The following is a 19,535-nucleotide window of genomic DNA, read 5'->3' as shown; positions in this document are numbered from 1 at the left end:
CCACCGGCATATTATCAATTCAGCATTTCAGCAACATAGTCAAAAAAATTCAGACGGTCTCCATTCTTCTTCATTTTTAAAATTCAGGGTTCAGAATTCGGCATTTCAGCAAAATAGTCAAAAAAGTTCAGACGGTCTCCATTCTACTTCATTTTCAAAATTCACGGTTCAGAATTCGGCATTTCAGCAAAATAGTCAAAAAAGTTCAGACGGTCTCTATCTTACATTAATTTTGGTTCAGAATCCGGTATTTCAGCAAAATAGTCAAAAAAGTTCAGATGGTCTCTATCTTACATTAATTTCGGTTCAGAATTCGGCATTTCAGCAAAATAGTCAAAAAAGTTCAGACGGTCTCCATTCTACTTCATTTTCAAAATTCACGGTTCAGAATTCGGCATTTCAGCAAAATAGTCAAAAAAGTTCAGACGGTCTCCATTCTACTTCATTTTTAAAATTCACGGTTCAGAATTCGGCATTTCAGCAAAATAGTCAAAAAAGTTCAGACGGTCTCTATCTTACATTAATTTCGGTTCAGAATTCGGCATTTCAGCAAAATAGTCAAAAGAGTTCAGATGGTCTCTATCTTACATTAATTTCGGTTCAGAATTCGGCATTTCAGCAAAATAGTCAATTAAGTTCAGACGGTCTCTATCTTACATTAATTTCGGTTCAGAATTCGGCTTTTCAGCAAAATAGTCAAAAAAGTTCAGACGGTCTCCATTCTACTTCATTTTTAAAATTCACGGTTCAGAATTCGGCATTTCAGCAAAATAGTCAAAAAAGTTCAGACGGTCTCCATTCTACTGCAATTTCAGAATTCGGAATTTCAGCAAAATAGTCAAAAAGTTCAGACGGTTTCCATTCTACTTCATTTTCAAAATTCACGGTTCAGAATTCGGCATTTCAGCAAAATAGTCAAAAAAGTTCAGACGGTCTCTATCTTACATTAATTTCGGTTCAGATTTCGGCATTTCGGCATTTCTGCAAAATAGTCAAAAAGGTTCAGACGGTCTCTATCTTACATTAATTTAGGTTCAGAATTCAGCATTTCATCAAAATAGTCAAAAAAGTTCAGACGGTCTCTATCTTTAATTTCAATGTTCACTGTTCAGAATTCGGCATTTCAGCAAAATAGTCAAAAACGTTCAGACAGTTTACGGTTTGGTAGGATGGGAGAAATTTTATATTAGGAATTCTACTATTTTCAGCAGTTCAGACGTTCAGACATTCAGCAGATTAGTCGATCCCTACTCTGTTACAACACCGGTTGTCAGGACTCGTAAAGATAGGTCTCTATGTAACCTAACTTTGTGCGTGCTGACAAGAGACGAGGAAAATAGGGATCTTCAGGATTTGAAAAATTCGCGAATTTTTTAACTCCAGTGTACGGACATTTGGCCTAAGGCAATTTCACACGTATTTCAAACCAGGGATAAGGGAGGTGTGATGGATTGGAAATGATGATGGGCGACCTGCGGAACCGTATCTCTCCCATTGTACCTCGCGCACGCCCCTACCCTTCGGTAGGCGATTGCTAAGTGCTGCCGCGTAGCGCCATTTTATATGTACGAGAACTAGCTTCTATTTTTATGATAGAGGGAGCGTCCTATACAATTTCCTCCAGTACGACCCTAACAAACCGCTGAGGATGCTGGGAGGACTACGGTGCCGTAGGTGGGGGTACAGAGGCAACGCTGCAGGTATGGGGGTTTCCACTCCATTCCTCTCTCCTTCAAGTTCAAACTAAGGGCTAGAGGTCCGTGCACTCAGCTAAGAAATTCCGAATTTCGTGCATATTTTAAATCCTGACGATACTGAAGTTTTTCGTCTCTTGACAGCATGTACAAAGCTACGTTACATAGAGACCTAGTTTTGAGCGTGCTGATAACCGATGCTGTAACAGAGTACATTCGGTATAAGCTGTCGTCCGAGGCATGGAGTTAATACATAGTTTACAGGCGTCGAGGATTCCTACCACTAACACAAGGAGACCAAGCGACTAAGAGTGTAAAATCGTCTGCTATTTTACACTCTAAGTTGCCAGGTCTCCTTGTGCAAAAGTTATGAATCCGCCACGCCTGTAAACTATGTATTATTTGCTCTATATGTTTTGTTTAAGTATTATAACAAGTTAGAGCTAGTTAGTAGTTACTTGTAAACACCCGGCCTTTTTCTATCCAAAATTTAGTCCCTAAACAATATGTAGTCTTCACAAATGGAGGATTCACACCATTTACGCCAGGAGGCCTGGCTACTTGGAAGACAAAAACCCTCTTCGCCTTTTTTCCTCCAGCTCGTGGCCTTCTGGTGTAAATGGTATGAATCCTCCACGTGTGTAATAATTGTTAAACCAAATGAATGACTTAGCAAACAAGCAGATAGTCTAAATTCATTAAAGATAGTTAATAGCCTATTTATATTATTGGAAAAGAAAAAAAGGAGGAGAAAATGCCTGAGGGCATTGGAAGTGGGTGAGGGGGCGGAACCAAAGCCCCCCCCCCAAGATGTCGTCATCGACGATAAAAAGGATGCCCCAGTGGCAGATTAAATTTCATTTTGCAAGTAAGATAAAAAATTAAAGTTATTACAAAAATGTGATGACTTAAATTAAACCGGGGCACAGGAAAAATCTTAACAGTTTTTAATGTGTTAGACATGAATATCATATAACATGGTAAAATTTAGGAACAAAAATAATAATAAATAATTAGGCATAAGGAACTAACATTGGCGCCCTATAAATATGAGCATAGTATACATAGTTTACACGCAAGGAGGATTCATACCATTTGCATAAGGAGACCAGCCAACTTAGAGTGTAAAATAACAGACGATTTTACACTCTAGGTGGCTGTGTCTCCTTGTGTTAATGGTAGAAATCCTCCATGCTTGTAAGCTATGAATTGCTCCAGAATAGACAAAAGTTTGGCTAGGGCTATGAGTTAATTCTCATAGTTTCCAAGTTAATTTGGTGGGTTTTGTTATCATGCCAATGAAGGGACCTGTTGCTTGAAACGCGCGAAAATTCAAATTTAAAGTAGCCTTATAATGTATTTGTTACTTGCTTTACTGCCCCTATTGTATAGTTAAATTAATTTCCTGTTTTCCAATAACATTCTTATAAGAGTACAATTTTGTCATCTTGTTTCATATAGCATCATCACAATTTTTTTTTCGTTTTTTTAATTAAATTTTCTTTTTCTTTTTATGTAAGTAACATAAATATTTTATTTGTAAAAATCATTATTTTATTTGTAAAAATCATTATTTTCTTTTTTAAAAATCATTATTTTCTTTTTTAAAAATCATTATTTTCTTTTTTAAAAATCATTATTTTCTTTTTTAAAAATCATAATTTCATTTCCTAAAAATAATAAATATTTCATTTTTAAAAATCATACTTTCATTTTGTGAAAATCATACTTTCATTTTGTAAAAATCATTTATTTCATTCCCTGAAAATAATAAATAATACATTTTGCGAAAATCATTAAAATCCATAAATCACTTTTTATTTATCATTTAAATCTTGTCTATCTGCAATTCTGCATTCCAATTTTTAATTCATACAAAGGGGGGGGGGGCTAGCAATCACTAAGCAATTTTATTTACTAATTCCACATTTGTTAATCATAACAATTGTAATATTTACTACTATATGTTCTTAAATGTATTATGTTTCTAATGATTAATTAGAATGCAAACCCACACTATCTTTCACATTCAACACCTAAATTTGAGTAGAAGTGTCATATTTGTGATATCGTTAACTATGCTTAATAACGTTTTGTGCTGTGACGGGACTAGGAAATCCATCATGAACATCAAACCTAATTTCCAAGATTTAATGTGTTTTTTACTACTGTTAATATTCTATTTAAAATAAAATTAATTAATTTATTTGCTTCGTTCCCGGGTGGTGGCACTGAGTTCATCAAACTTACAACAAACCCTTGTGAGTAGAACTCTACGGCTGATGAAGTCAGCTGACTTAATGTTTATTACTTCTATGCGACTTAGCTGTGGTACATATTTGACATAAACCAAAATTAATACCATTTAATTAAGCAAAATAGTGTTATAAGCGTCTTTAAAAAAAACGGAACCAAAAAACAAACAATGCTATGTTTGTATATCAAAAAGTTGGAAAGCATGTTAGAAGTCCAATAAACCGCAATGATTTTCCCCTTAAAAGTTAATACAGCCCTTTGAATTTAAATAATTCGAAATGAGATCAATTAAATATGTGTCTTTGATATTTAGGCTAGCTCTGATAATTTCGGACACCGTAAGTTTGGAACAATTTTTGGTAAGGCCAGGTAACGTACATTTGCGTCAAAAAAACATTTTTTCCCAATAATATCAAACATTTTGGGTTCTTTCAGAAGGCTTTGTAGCAGAACCACTTAAAGAGTTACTGCCATAATTTTCGTCATCCACAAACTTAAAATACGAAACAAATCCTTGAAAAATCTAGTTTATTATGATATGTTTACTTTTGTATTTGGTTTCGTAGAAATTTACAAAATTGCAATCAAAGTTTTGTGTTTGGAAAAGGCCTAGCTAAATTTTGTTTCGTTTGATGACGTAATAAGGAGAAATTTTCTCTCTTGATGTCGCTCACGTGACGCCTGTTAGTGTCTCAGCGCCGCGTTAAGCCTAATTTATTCAGATTCACGCGGCATTGGTATACTAGGGGGTCTCGGGCGCGCGCGCTTGTCTTTTCCGCGAGATGCCGTGAGTGACGTAGCAAGGAGAAAAACCCGCCGAAAATCTTCTCCGCAAATTTGCTTTTGCCCCCAAATTTCAAGTTTTCGAAGTGTTTTTTCTGTGTTTTTCCCTCATAATTAAATATTTATTAAGCATATTTTTGGAATCAGAAGAGTTTAAACTCTCAAAAAAGTAAGGTTTTCTTTAGATTTGAGATAATTTTTAAATCAGTTCGGTATTCCTTTAACAGTGTTTTACATATTTAACGTAATCCAAAATTAATAACATTTAGTTAAACATCGTGTTATAAACGACTTTAAAAAAAAACTCAGCCTCAAATTACAAGGGCTGCGTTGGTTTGTTGAAATTAAAAAAATGTTTTGAGATCCAATGAACAGAAATGGTTTTTACCTTTAATGCAGAATTTGAATTTAAATAATGCAAATGTTAAATGTTATTAAATGGAAGAATCAATACAGTTCAGTTTGTCATAATTTTCCTTGAAAAGATATCGGCTACGTTTAGTCAGCGACTTGGAGGATTCATCATTAAGGTGTAAAATTTACCGCTACATCTTAATAATGTATCCCAGCTGTCACAGATAACAATGTAGTAATTGATTGATCTCCCAGTAAGAATAATAATTAATTTGTTTATAATTATAATTTATTTGCCCCTACCGACAGTATTCGTAATGTCTGGCTTTTATCCCAATAACCGAAGTTGATGTTGCCTATAACATCAACGACAACATAACGCTATTTTGACCGAGGCTTAGTAAAAATTGCTAAATATATTAAAATATTCTAATGATTTTAAAGATTAAAATAATTGTAGTAAATTTCAATCACGATTTTGTTACGAAAATAATAAAAATCAGACCTAATTAGCCTCCATTTTAATTCCAATTAAAAACATTTTGGTTTTAACCGGGTGTGCCTCGTCCTTGAACGCCATGTTTTTCTTCCTTTAGTCCCTCTAACGGGAACGGCGTTAATCACGAGTTCACGACAAAAACGCTGTAAGTCCCACATAATAAATTAGGCGTAAATTGCGTGTCTCAAACAGTGAAAAAGCGCCGTAACTCCAATACCCAAAACGACGTAAATCAGGGCATGTAATTAAAATTATGAGAAACAATACTTAATCGAAATTTTTCTTAATGAAAAAAATAGGCGCCAATTATGATAATGGGGCTTTCTATTAAGACCGTTTTCAAATCTATCAAATGTATAGTTATTTTTGTAAGGGTATAGACAAAATGGGTAAGTTTGGAAAATTTACTATGTTATTTCTATGGAGATTTTCCAGTTTTTCGTCAAAATCTGTGATTAATTTTATGGAAATGAAAACCACCCTTAGCAACTTTCTCCTTTAACGAATTAACTATTAGATGGATCTCTTTGAAATTTTAACCACAAAATTAGGGTCTGAATTTTAGTTCACTGTCAAAATTTCAAAGCAGCAAACACAATACGAAAAACGTTACGGCCAATCAAAAAACCATCCTTATACATTAGATTGAGTATGAAGTCTTATCTAAGAGAGCGAGCGCTCTCCTAGGATAAGGGTAACGCCATAGGGTTTCTTCTTACTGTAAATTAATTACACTCACAGAGGTGTGAAGAGCCATTCTGTGTCCAGTGCATGCTCTTTAAAGCAAAGCGTGCCTACACTACGGTATACGGACTTAATACCCCCAAGACAAAAGACCCCCGGTCATAATCCCGCCATTTTTAAAAACGTACAAAATCCCCTCTCTCTCAAGACAAAATCCCCCAGTCTTTTTCCCCCCATCCAAGTTAAGAGTACAAAATCCCCCCACTATCAAGACAAAATCCCCCACTATTAAGACAAAATCCCCCCACAATCAAGACAAAATCCCCCCACTATTAAGACAAAATTCCCCCACTCTGTAGAAAAAATCCCCCTACTCTCTAGTCAAAATCCCCCTACGCTCTAGACAAAATTCCCCGGTCATAATCCCCGGTTAGGTTAGGTTAGGTTGCGTTTAATTGGGTTGGGTTGACATGCAACAGTTCTTGAACTGTATCGGAAATAATTTGGCTTGGAATTAAGAAAATCTTTTTTCAATATTAAAGAATATAATTATTAAACGCATGAATTGATGTTTATTTTCCTTATAAATCTTCATATAAATTGAAATCGTTCTCTAGGGTTTTTTGTCGTAAACACACTTTGGGGGGAATTTTTGCTGGGGCTGGGGGTATTTTGTCTTCGGCATCCAATCGGGGGGAAATTGTCCGGGGGATTTTGTCTCCTACCTGAGGATATTATGTCCTTTTCTTCTCAAATGGGGGGATTATGTCCAGGGGGGGTTATGAAGAAATAGAGTCAGAAAACGAGTTAGTATATAACATTTTACAATTATGCTCAGGTTTTCTAATTTTACAAATATGATGGGCTAGATGTTCAGAGGGATTTGTTCCTGAAACCAAATCCCACCTAGAGGATAAATACTTGGTTTTTCTCTCCCAATTGCTCCTCCTATTCAATTTTTTCCGAAAACCAGACTGCCAAAACCGAATTATCCATTTGAGTAGAAAGGTCTCAGGAACATGTTTGACAGTGAAGACTGAATGTTTAGCGGGTCACGAAGACATTTGGGAAAGCCAACCTAGATTTGGACTAACTACGTGGGGGAATTACCTACTGGCAGAATCAATGTTTTTCTCTGGAGAAATACCTGCGAAGTTTTTGAGAGTTTTTAAAGACTTGAATATTAAATTTTTTTCGATAAGAATTTATATCATTTATCAAATGATTTTTCATCCTCTAATAGAAAAGGTATGCTCTTGAATCGATGTTGGATGTTTTCGCTCTTTTCTAATTAAAACCATGTAGTTCTGGGTCAGCGAACAAGAAAAACTACTGCTCTCAAATCCCTTGAAGAAATACACCCTTTTAGGTGATGGCCGAGCTGATAGCCCTGGTGTTTTTGCAAAGTATGGAACGTATACTTTTATGGATACGGAAACTAACAGAATTGTTCATATTAAAATTATTCAAGTACTAAAATACTTGCCAGCTTTTATTGGATATTTAAAATAAAATTACCCCTAATTTTAGTCACCTGAAGTAACTTCCTCTAACCAAATGGATCTAGAGGGTTTGAAAAGAGGATTGAAATTTTTCTCAAACATGATGATTGTCATCGGAAAAATTGTCACAGATCGTAATTAACTTTTAAAATTAATTAAAACAAAGCATTGCGATGGCCGTTGATCTTTGTTGACGCAATGTGATTTCTGCCCAGTGCTCTGATTGTCAAAGTGAAGAAATTCAACCAAGCGCGGGTAAACGGCGGGAGTAACTATGACTCTTTACTTTCAAAACGTCCCACAGTATCTAAAGCAACCAAGAACAATCCTCCTTCCGAAGAAAGGGATCTTACGGATGCAGGAAATTGGCACCCCATTACTCTCAGCTCGATATTGATACGAGTATTCCATGGAATACTAGCAAGAAGATTTAAAAGATCAATAGATCTCCATCATGCCCGGAAAGCCTTGCTTCCAGTCGATGGAATCAGCGGCAATCACTACTCGTTGACTACCTAATATCTACGTCACGAAAACGCCGTACCGAACTCAATCTTATATCAGTTGATATCAGCAAGGCTTTCCACTCGGTGTCGCACCATTGGATCGCATGCGCGTTACGGGCTGCTGGGGTTGAGGACTGCATGACTGATTACATCCTCAACTCGTACCAGAATTGCGAAACCGCCATCAATTGCGGCACCATCCGGACGGACCCCATTAAGGTCACCGATCATCTTTAATACAGTTTTGGATGAGTTGGCTCGTACGTTACCATCTCATATAGGCGCTGAAATCATTGGAAATAACTGTAACGTCATCTTCTTTGCTGATGATTTAATACTGGTCAGCTCTAGCAAAGCTGGAATGCAAGTACTGGTGGAGCATCAGCATCTACGCTTGTTCTTGATACACCGTGGACTCCAAGTTAATATTGGAAAATGCAACGCATTAATATTATCGAAGCTGGGAAAAACTACTAAGAATATAATTAACGATACTGCGTTCAAGTTTAAACTTGACAACAATGAGATTCCGAGTATAACGGCTGAAAACCTGCCCACACACCTTGGTGTCCCCTATTCAGCACAAAGTAAATGTCGACCGTCCTTTGAGGACATAACAGCGGATTTTGAGAAACTCTCTGCCGCCCTTTTGCCGTACCAGAAGATCGAGATATTACGGGACTATCTCTTACCTCGTCATCTTCACGCATTTATTCTTGCATTCCTCATGAAGCAAGACCTGAAAAGAGTAGATGGCTTAGTGAAAGCCTTCTGTCGTCAGTACCTTAGATTGCCCAACAATTCACCTCTCGGATTATTTTACGTGAAATCCCGAGATGAAGGTCTCGGCCTACCATGCTTCGAAACAAATATACCGATACAATTCGTTGCTCGTATGAAGAATTTGGAATCATCTACGAGCCCAGTCATCAAAAGCCTTTTTCAAACGCACTACGTTACCTCTACGGTGCGCCTAGTTCTTGGCATTGTTCAGGATACAGGCCAGACCAAATCTGAGGTCGAAGAATACTGGCAAAGACGCCGGTACAGCACCGTCTACGGAGCAGGTCTCTCCCAAGTGAAGAACAGCCCCTTCTCGAACTCGTTCCTGATGGATTTTAAGAGAGCAAGATCATCCCTGCAATTCTGCTTTTGGGTTAAAACCCGGCTTAACCTTTTGCCTTGCCGGGCGCACCTTCACACTAAGGCAACAAATTCTGTCGAGCTTGTCAAACCAAGGTTGACAGTCTGTCTCACATCTCGAATGGATGTCCCTTATCCAAAAGAAAATGATCGCCCGCCACGACAAATTCGTTTCACTCTTTAAAAACGCGCAGCGAAGAGATAAGGTGCAAATGTCCGTTGAACCACGCATAACGGACGAAAATGGGGACATCCACAAACCTGACCTCGTTATTGTAAGCGACGAAGAGGTTATGGTATGTGACGTAGTATGCCCGTGGGAAAAGCCACGTTCACTACTTGACACCTATCAACATAAGATCGATACGTACGATAAACCCGAAGTTCGAGCAGCGCGGCAGCTACTGTGGCCCGGAAGGACTATATCCTTCTCAGCCTTTGTCTCCGCCAGAGGTGCGTGGTTCCCTCTAACAGCGTTATATGCGGCTACCTCGAATTGGGTTCAGGTTTTCGTCGACTTGCCTCTCAGATTGCTTTAGAGCAAACTTACCATATTTACAAGTGGTTCATGGATGCGCTCCATTATACTTAAATCCGGTGGATACCTTCGTTCCTAAAAGAATAAAGATACGTCTTCTTGACGGACAAACTTTTTCGTTATTATGTTTCAATGATTCGAACTAAATTGAAACTAAAAACTAGTTAAAAACTGAAACCTAAATATTGCAAAAGAAAAAAATTATAACACTTACCTTTTATTGAACACTTACCCTCTGATGGGACGAACAGTTACACCCCTGTTAAAGAGAAAACCATTAATTAAATAATATGCGATTGTTGTTTATGCGCTGTTGCGCTTCTTAGCTAACATGCACCCTAGGTTTTTTAAGGGATAAATAAAATATTTTGATAGCCAAATGCCTCGTCATCTAATTAGTGACGCGCATGAATGGATTTACGAGATTCCCACTGTCCGTTTCAATTTCATGCGAAGGGCACACGACCCAATGAAGGTTTGTCCAGAAACAAAATGGTTTTCTACGTCCGTTGGAAAAGGTCCCTGAAGTCCCAAAGTACGCTTAATTAGTGACAAATTCTCACTTGCTCCATCACAAACCAGGCACATAATGCTAAACGAGTAATTATTTAAAGCATCCATTGTCTTAAAAGGGCTACAGCCACAAAGTGTTGGGAAAATGAATTTGCCTATGTAAAATAGGGCCCTATTAAATGGCAGTTCGACGTTAAATCTCTCCATATGAACTGGAGAATATACTGAGTAGCAGCTGGGGTATGATATTTACTTTCAAATACGTCATTTAAATCGTTATAATCATCGTTTTCCATGGCAAACCCAAAATTGTTAGATTTCGAGTTCCATATGATTCTATCAATTACATTGACTTCGTCAAAGATAAGAGCACCTAGTCCTTGTGGTTTTCTTTCACCTTTTCGCTCCTTTTCATCTTGATAGGCATGGTACTTTTTCTCCTCCATCAGTAAATATTCTGGATTAATTCCTGGTCTTAAGCTTAACTTTTGCGATTTTCATCTTAATGTCTTCTCGCAAGGAAGCTCCAAAATATGAAAATTCTATAAAGCATTGTATGCTGCTGGACTACGGCTATAAACAGCTAAAGCTATTCTCAATGTTATTGTACTCTATCGGTTTTTTTCAACCTGTTTCGCATTTTGACTAGTCGCCTAAAAATATTTTCTTGTCCTTTTCTATCCTAGCCTGAGAATATTTTTCCCACACTCGCTTTAAAAGCTGTCTCTTCTTTTGAGATAGTTTTGTGTCATTCAAAACGGAATCAAGCTCTCCTTGGCAGCTTTCATTTATCACCGTCATCATTTCTTCCATTTCTGTAGCCTGGGACTCTCCAAGGTCAATTTCTTTCGCCTTTTACTTTCTAACTTCATCATTTTGCGACTCAGAATACTTCTTGCTTGTCTCAACCTTTGCAGCCTAACGTTTTTACTCGTTGGAGAAAGATTTTTTAAACCAAAATTGCTGGTGATTCTTTGTCTTTTATATATTCTTGTAGGCGTCTCTTGACTTCGTTTTCTTTGACTTGGCTAACAAATTAATAATGTAAGTGCAGTCCTTACGCTTCTTAATACACTACTTCGTCGGTTAATCTGGTGTGTAATAAACCATACATTTTTGTCATTGATATCGCAAAAATGGGGTTTCCAACTTTTGCACTGATGAAAGAGTGGGTTGATCACTGGTAAGCTTTGTAACAGTTATTCCAGAGCAAAATATGTTCCCACTCTTAGACGATATTCTTTTTAGTACTCCGGTGAAAAGACCCGAGTCTAAATTGTTGTCATTCATTAAAAAAGTAAGATGTTCAACATTTCTAAACAAAGTGTGCAATACAGTCTCTCCAGTTTCGCTAACTACTAGGCAAATTGGCTCTAATCCAGCTCCCAGAATTCCAGTCGCAGCAAACCTGATGATGAGAAGAAGCTGCTTTTCACCATAGTCATCTTTAACCTGAAAAGAATAAAATTCCCGTTTAAGTCACTCAATACTAACATTTTATTTAGATTACAAATTCTAACCTCATAACTAAGACGTAATTCATCTTTTAATTCAAGCAAATGTTTCTCCGCTAATCTCAAAAACTTTGATCTGGATTTCAAATTTGAAGGTCGCAACGAAACATCACAAACATCTTCAGTACTTGTTTGAATCTCCTGATCACGAACAGTAACTGGAACTGGTTTATTTTCCAAAATCAGATTTCTCGTCGACGGTATAAAACATTCAATATTTATTGATTTGATTATTTCCGTCGATTACTAAGTTCATAAACTGAGTTTTGGGTTGGAGTTTGTGCAATTGTTTAAGAACGATGTACTTTTAATTTGTTTAGCTATTAAACGTGTAGCTTTTTGTTGTTCCCACTGTTGTTTTACTTGCTCTTGCAAGATTAAATTACATTGGGTTGCTACATTTCTTGCCTAAAAATTAGAGCTTTATTAATGGCATACCACCTAAGCAATATAACAACACTTACCATGTTTTGTAAATGTTTATTTCAACTTAAACTATTAAAATCAGGCCCAGAGCAGAGGGTCCTGTAAAGTAGGCAGTGTTGAAACCGAACTATTAACCTAAATATACTCTCTCACAGTCTCACTGCACGTTAAGCCTTTGACTGTTTAGTTTGCGGAATAACTAAGCAGTTTGCATATATTGATTAATTTTTGAATATATAATTTTTCAGTCTGAAAGATAGTTTTTGCAGAACAAACCTTTAGGTTTAAATCCCTAAAATACTTAATGCACATTGATAATTTCGACCATTAAATAACTAAAATTGCCTAGAAGGCGAGAACTCCCAGCTTTAACAGACGACTGTGTCAGCTGACTTTAGTAATTTATATTTCTACCAACAGGTGTCAGAGCATACATTTTTTCTACAAGTACAAAATCTACAATAAGCACATTGCCGTTAACACTTGAGCAAATAGCTTGTCCAACTTATAGTTAGTTATTCACTTATGGTACGACTGATCTCTCCACAATCCACGAAATAAATTTCTGCTTGTAAGACATCATATGATCAGTCGCGCCACTATCCATGATCCAAACATTCTTTCTTCCTAAACTCTGTATTCCAGATACTGGTAACGCTTCGTATCGTATTTCGGTATTGCGAGTCGTTTTGTTCAATGTCAGTTGTGCTTACAACACAAGCTGTTTCTTGTTTGCTTGATTCCTGTTCACGACCCTTGCAATTTCTTCCAATATGTCCAAATTCCAAAAATCGATAACATGTGAGATTGTAGTGTGACTTCCTGTCCTCACGTGAGCTTGATGTAGGCAGTTTATTGTGCTTGCCATCACTACGCTGCTTGTTTCGTTTACTGTCATATTTTCCTCTGCCTCGATATGTCGATCCTCCAGCATTTTGAACAAATCTGTGAGCTGCGACGAGCGCTTTAGGATGTTCATACTCCTGATGGCTAGCTTCTGAATTGCTTCTAGTCGTTGATTCTATACGACGTTCTTCCTCATTAAATTTGGCTTTTATCGTTGCCATGGTTAGATCATAATTATCAGTTCGCAGACTTCGTGCTGAGATTTCATTTTCTTTTGGTAAACCCAGTATTGCCAAAACAACAAGTACTTTTTCTTCAAACGTATACCCTGCATGTAGGGTTTTATAATAAAGAGTCAGATATGGTCCTATCGTTTCATCATTCAATTTGGCTGTTTTTACAAAGCCTTTCAGTAGTAGTAATACTAGTATTCCGTGCCAAGTGTCAAACTTCGTAGCTTTGTCAACGTATCCCATAACTCTTTAGCTCTCTGACATTGGGTAATGTCGTCTAAACTTTCATCATTGAAGATTTTTATAAAATATGGACTTTGCTTTGTGATATAATGCCAGTTCATTTGCTGACATGTTATCTCCAAATCCTGGATCTACTGCTTTCCAACATGATTTAGCTTCCAACAAACCTTGAGCTCATTTATATATCTTGTCGTTTAGTTTTTCAATTGTATATTCGTCTCCCATGTTGTAATCCTTTACTTCTTGTCTATGTAGTCTAAATTGTCTTCTCTCTCTTCTCGTCGTCGTTAGTCCTACTTTCTTTTCTCGACTTTAGCGTTTAAATACGAAACCGCAATTCTGCTTAAGCCTTGGTCTTATATGACATTTTTTCTTAAATAGTACGAACGCTCTCCATCTTATGTCGTATCTTTTATCGTCACTGTCACTACTGGGAAAATAAGTAGGGTAGCTAGCAAATAACCTGTTATTATTAACTATAATTTACGATTGAAGAAGACATTTTATGGTATGAAACATTTAATAACAATCCATAGCAGGAAAAACATAGAATGATACAACAAATGGCAGTAAAAACGCGGTACTAACGATGAGCTAAAATGATACGTATTATTGTAGACATATGAAAATGAACTTCACATTTAGGGACATCTGCCTAACATGTTTACATCAGAAAGTGTTCCCAGATCTTTAAACAAAGAACATCCAGCTTCTACATTTTCTTCTTCTTGAACCATATCGGTCAAGGGATTTACAATCATGCTTTTCGCTTCAGACTCTGTTATGGTATGGAAATTTGGATATTCACCCTGCCACACTGGTGAACTGTAGCTTAGTGTAATTTGACCATTTTCATCATTAATTACCGGCTAAATAGAGACTGAATATAGGCATGCTAACCTTTAAAAATAAATGTTTTTTGTCGAGGATTAAGTATGGCCGCTATGACAAACTTACTCTCTCACTTCCTTCTAAAGTTTTAGCAAGTTTCGCTGGGAGTTCTCAAAGAAGTTTGACCTCAACTTTCTTATTTTGTTGAATAAACCCATCAGCAAGCCAATGAATCTGGAATCAGTCACTTTTAGACGCTGAAAAAATTAACTGTTTCCCGGAAAGCTTTGCCTATCACTTTTATTTACCTCACTTTTTAAACATTATCTTCTTCTGGTAGGGGAATTTTATTCTGCGCTACCATTTTAACGGATTTTAAACCCTCCATTACATCTTCATTCTGGAAAACCATATTTGTTAATAAACGTTTGGTCCATCGTAAATCAACGGAAGTGTTGTTCAGGTTAAACAAATGAAAAAACCCAATGAACCATATTCGTAAAGCGCCAGTTTCGAAGTTATTGTTCCTCCAAAGACGATCCTCAATATTTTACTCTGTTTCTGTCGGAATTACTGGTCTAGAAAAGCTGAGGTTATGAATATGTAATATAATATCTCATGGGAAAGAAAGCGGTTTTCTTTAATTGCGGCAGAAACTGCAACAAGTTGGTCAGAGCCCAATTAATTTTCTATTTCGGGTTATTTCCTCGTTTAGAGGACTACCATTTAGATTGCCCATAACTCCGAAACATGACAATTTTGGAGAATGGTTCATTTGAATTTTACTCAAATTGACTCTAGATGATATGGAATTTTTCAAGGTTAATATAAACATATATTAATTTAATTTTTATAATGAATTTCTGTAATACGTCTCACTTAAACTAGCGAGTTAATGGCATGAAAGACGGAGGATGCTCGGAAATTTTGAAGTTCCATCAGTTTTACTTCATCAGTAGTATTTCCATTGAACCTTTTGCGCCATTTTTCTTAGGTTCGATATAATTCAACTTATTTTTCGACTTTTTCTAAAAGTGAAACGACATCCTCTGAAGATGACATTGTGTCACATAAGGTTCTGAAAACCTCTGATGGTAAGCAAGGTCTGACATTCCAGTTTGTATTTGTGGTTGTGAGAACCACCCAAAAATAAGGTTTCGATGGTCTGGGCATCTATTAAATACAGTTTGAAAGTTTAATGATAGAGAGATAAAAAGAGATGGCATTAACACAATCCATTAATTAGTACCGTGTTTCACTAAGTTGTCATCAAGATATGACCAAGTTTCATTTAAGTTGAAGTTAATTAATGCATCAAAAGAATCGAAATTCATTAGTTTTATCGGTTAATTTCATTTTTGCTAAAATGGTTATTGTGGGTTCTATTTGAACATTTTGTAGCGCTTTAAAAATGTCTTTTTCTGATATTTCATCTGCGTAGACAAAACCGACACTGGCAGTTTTTAGCCATATCGTAGTATACGGCGAGGCTCTTAGTTTGACCCGAGCCGTAGTAGTAGTGGTGGTAGTAGTAGAAGCTAGGGTTGTCGCTTTCGTTATCGTTACGTTTTACCTTGAAAGTTGTTCAAATTTCTCGTTTAATGGACATCGTATTCACAGCTGCGCACACTTCCAATGTTGTAATATTAATATCCCTTGATTTCTGTCTTTTTGGATATGAATTTGAATAAGGAAAAAAACTAAATAAAATAAACTTTTTCATGAAAACTTAACTTATTAAAATAATAATTACCCTTTAATACCCACGAAAAAATGGCCGAAGGAAAACCTATCTATATTTACATATCTGGTAGGCTTATTTCTGGTAATTTTAAAAACGTTTAACAGACGCTTTGTGAAAGCACAATCTCCCTTTAAAACTTCTCAACGAAACCATATTCCCATCCTGACAGAGAATTAACCCTTTCACCAAAAGTCAAAGGTGGTAGGAACCCTTAGACCCGACTCAAGACTCGGCGTTTAAAAGGGAGGGACCGAGGGGACGAGAGGTATATTTTTGGCTTCTAACGGAAGAGAGGAAGCTCTTCTTTTTATTTGAACTTTACTTTTTTCTTATGACGATGACGGGGTGAGTAGAAGTAAATTATTGGATTGAAAATCAGCGCTGTATTACTCTAGGGTAAGAAGTGAATCCTGTGGCGAATAATGACATGGAGGATAGGATCTGGAGGCTCAGAACCAGATCCCCTTTTGGCAAACGCAAATACGTCTGTGGGCTTATGGATATATTGTAGGAACATAGGTTATGTCCCTAGGATGTTCCTATATTCCAGATATTCAAACATGGGATGGTCCTGGGACAGTAAGATGTCCTCATTCCCTATGTCCAACGTAGCTCCCGTGTATATATTTTTGAATATTTTTAGACCATCCAAGAGATGTGTACTGTTTATCCCCAATATATCCAAGCGACATCCATAAGATGTTCCAGGGACAGCCATATCTTTTTAATCCCAATGCCCCATGTCGCTCTCGTGGATATCTCTGCAGATATTTGTAGGCAGTCCTAGAGATGTGTATTGTTTACATCCAGTATATCCCTGAAGCATCCACACGATGTTCCTAGGACAGTCATATGTCCTGAATCCCTATGTCGTACGTTGATCCCGTGTATATATTTTCAGATATTTGTAGGATATCCCAGAGATGTGTACTGTTTTTCCCCAATATATCACTGCAACATGTATAAGATGTGCCTGCTCTCGTCCCAAGGATATTAAGTGGGAATTTGGTTGGACATTCAATGATATCGTTTTGTGCTTAAAAAGACGTGATATAAATAGAATAGCAAGGCTTTTTTTATTTCAATGGCAGGCAATCTATACAAAATTAATCAAACTTATGCAAAGAAATAAATCATTTGACTTGAAAGGAAGGAGTTTTAGTTGCATTAATATTATTTCAATAAAGTTGGACGTTTTTCTTATCCAAACTTCCTTGAGCATGACGAAGTCTTGATTTGATACTGTCTTCCACGTCTTTCTTCGTGCATTGAAAATTGTCGGCTGACATAATTGCCGCTATATTATTAAAAATAATACATATTAAACATAAATTTGGTCTGGTCGAGCCTATAATTTTAAGCCGTGTGCATAACTTGTAGCATGGCTCAAATAACAAAAGAAGACAATCAAGGCTCGCAAATCAGATCGGTTGGTGACAGCATTCCATATTTAAACTCACCAATAATTTGTGTTGTGAGCATGAAATTTTTGAAAATTTGTTTCGATTTTCGACCCTCCCAATTAAATAATACCAGGAATTCATCGGTCAATATTTGTAAAAATATTCGCTTCACAAAACTCTGCACATTTGATCCGCCGATGTTTTTTAAATATTGAAGATAAATTACGGATATTAAATTATTATAAATGTTATGACAACAAGAATAATGTTTCATCGCAGTAAAATGAAACTCAATTGCGATAGTTCAGGTTAAAAGGGTCAATTTGTGTTTTATTATACTTACAAATTGTGCGTTTGACTCGTTAGATTCCTGTAGTTTATCTTCAAGGTTTTTAGTTCCTCGAAGGCTAAAATTGGAAAAGATGCTGATGCAATTGCAGTTTTGGGCGAGTTTCCATCAATCCGCTTGATAATGGTTTCAACAATGACATCAAGTCCTTTCCATTAATTTTTTTTGGTTTCTAGGTTTCTGTTAACGTTATGATACCAATCTGTGATTACAAAATTAGTTAATGTTTCATCTTATACGCAATTAAAATCCATAACTCGAAGCAGATTTTAGTATGAACACCTTGAATTCTGTTGTATGTTTTATACAAAATGGTTACATACAATATCTGATTTGTGTTGTTTTTTGGTAATTACTACATTACCTTCTTTCACCAAAATCATGCCTTCCGGAACTGTGAAATCTATAGTAGAAAAGATAGAATACACCACTTCGATATTCCGATTTGCGCATGCCCGTGCTCGAAGCGCCACCAGCCATCAAGTAATGAAACTGGTACTTATTAAGGGGTGAAAAGGGGGAAAGATTTCGCTTCCGTTGGTCAGGATTTATAAATAAAAATGGCGCTTGCCACGCATAGTTGGGCTAATGTCGACTGGTCCATTAAAACTAATAAAGGTTGGACGAAATCACTTGAAACCTTTCCTGGAATAACGCAAGACGTTTTCGACGAATATTTTAGTGATCCAACTAAAAAAACGAAAGGTTTTCGGTTTTTTAAAGAGAAATATGTACAAAAAATGTTCATGCATCCTAAGCCTTTGCCTTATAACATAGACAAATTTAAAACTTACGCTATCCAGGCGTGCTGTCTTGCATCTATGAAAAGCGTGAACTATAGAATTTCACTGGGCATAAAGCGAGAGGGGAACCTTATCGTGTATGCACACTGTAACTGTCCAGCTGGGTGAGTTTTATCTTTTTTAAGAACAAACCTTTGAGCATTTTAAAATATATATTTCTGTATAATAACAGCAACGGCGCAAAATGTCACCACATTGTAGCAACACTCTATGCGTTATTAAATATATCAAGCCGGCAATTAAATGATATTCCTGATGATGTAACTTGCACAGAACAACTTTGCAAATGGATTCAACCTGGTGGGAAAAGTCACGCTCGCTCATGGCAAAACATTGAAATAAAGAAGCGTAATCCTGGGAAAACCGAAAGAGAGAAAAAATAATTTAAAAACTACTTTCGATCCTAGACGTCTAAAAGATAGAAAACCCGATGAGGAGGCTCGACAGCAACAACTTGAAAGTGTTAAATTATGCAACCCACTATGCCCACTAATCACACAGTACAAGCTGGATTTCAATATTAGAGCTGGAATGGCTATCTCTACATCACACTCTCTAGATTCAACATCTTCAGATGTACTACCACCATCACGTTCAAACTTATCCACCGCTCTTGTATCATCCGCGTCATCTTCCTCTGCGACACGACTCTCTACAAATTCACATTTGTC

This window comes from Phalangium opilio, unplaced genomic scaffold (assembly GCF_054372755.1).
Source record: "Phalangium opilio isolate 3A_F unplaced genomic scaffold, DU_Popi_V2 ptg000032l_1, whole genome shotgun sequence".
NCBI classification, from domain to species: Eukaryota; Metazoa; Arthropoda; class Arachnida; order Opiliones; family Phalangiidae; genus Phalangium; species Phalangium opilio.
This window is presented reverse-complemented; position numbering follows the sequence as displayed.